Source organism: Octopus bimaculoides, chromosome 2, assembly GCF_001194135.2.
Source record: "Octopus bimaculoides isolate UCB-OBI-ISO-001 chromosome 2, ASM119413v2, whole genome shotgun sequence".
Taxonomy (NCBI): domain Eukaryota; kingdom Metazoa; phylum Mollusca; class Cephalopoda; order Octopoda; family Octopodidae; genus Octopus; species Octopus bimaculoides.
The window spans coordinates 83,881,478-83,882,969 of NC_068982.1; the positions used below are offsets into that span (position 1 = coordinate 83,881,478).

General features: G+C 42.2%; 1 protein-coding gene across 1 annotated transcript in view; it reads left to right on the forward strand.

Annotated features, from left to right (window-relative positions):
- Positions 1 to 1,492, forward strand: part of LOC106882591 (SH3 domain-binding protein 2) — a 195,475-nt gene that overhangs the window by 149,647 nt on the left and 44,336 nt on the right. The gene's annotated exons all lie outside the window — the stretch shown is intronic.

Genomic DNA, 1,492 nt, shown 5'->3' on the forward strand with positions numbered 1-1,492 from the left:
TGTTACTAGGTCTTTCAAGTATAGGAACTTGTCTTTGCCGCCTGTTCGTAATAGGCCTCAGATATTCAGTAGGAATATGGGTGTGATATCTGTGCAGGGGTTCCTGGTGTTAGCGGTGGCCATCCCTGATCCATCATCTGTGGTGGTCTTGGACAATGGTTCGTGTGGCGCTGACTCTGTACCCTCTGCATCCACGTTAACTGTTGTACCATTTTCTGGGCCATGCTTAAAAAAGCTTGCTGCTCAGCTGCTGCAGTTCGTACAGCCTCTGCATACAACCTTTTGCTGGGAGCAGAAGGAATATACGAACTTCTCTCTTTGTGAATCCTGTTGGTTCTTGGTGGGTTATGGGTATGCAGGTTTAAGCTTTTTGTCTCCCTTTTCTGTGCTCCCGCTTATTTTGTTGTGAGTGGTTATCTACCTTGTTTAGCTGGTGGTGTTTGCAATGGGCAAACTTGCAGTTTCGTCCCTTTTCCCAGTGCCAACAGGTACCATTTAGGTAGAATTTACTGATAATCTGTTTCTTTTTCTTTGCATAATGTGCTTGGGCTTGAAGCCTGTTTGTGTTCACTGTCTCCTTGTCTGTTCTCCTGTCTCTGTCGTTTGGTGTGGTGCTGCGTTGGCTGCATTCACCATGGCCATTGCAGCCTTCAGCAGTGACTACAGCACTGGTGGCATTTGCCTTGTTTTGGTCATCCGTTTGGCCCTCCTGAGCCTGAGCACAGTGTGCAGGGTCTTCATTGTCCTTTTTAGAGTCTGTGTCTCTCATAATGCCTTCTAGGAGGTCAAGGTGTGGTTTTATGAGTTTGTAGGAGCGAATGATCTCCTGTTTCTTTCAATCAATTTGAGCCATTGATCTGTGGAAATTATACCTATCCAAGGGTTCAGCTATTAGATCATTTGCTGGTGATCCTTTGGCCAGGTTCCATGCTTGTACAAGAAGGTGAATTTCCTCTAATTGCCACTTTCGGCGCATCTTCTTCTTCTTGTTAGCTTCAATTTGGCGCTGTATAAAGCTTCGTCTGCTGGTATCCATGGTGCACGGTATTTGAGAGAGAGGTTATCTTAGAGTATAGAGAAATACTAATAGAAAGAAAGAAAAGAGGATAAAGAGGGGAGGGAGAATACGAAGTAGAGAGAATGTACAGGAATAGAGAATTCGTACAGAGTACGAAATAGGGAATTTTGATAGATAGATAGATAGATAGATAGATAGAGAGAGAGAGAGAGAGAGAGGATGTGATAGGAATAGAGATGTATGAGAAAGAGAGAAGATAACTCAAGAAAGAAAACAAAATGTAATGAAAACTGAAAAATATATATCAGGGAAAAGAGAGAGAGAGGCTGAGAAACAGAGAAACTAAAAGAGAAAAAGGGAAGGAGAGAAGATGTGATAAGAATAGAGATTTTTGAGAAAGAGTGTAAAACGAGGTACTATAAGGGAAATTGAGTGAAAACTTTAGTAAAAGGGAAGATTTATATATATATGCAT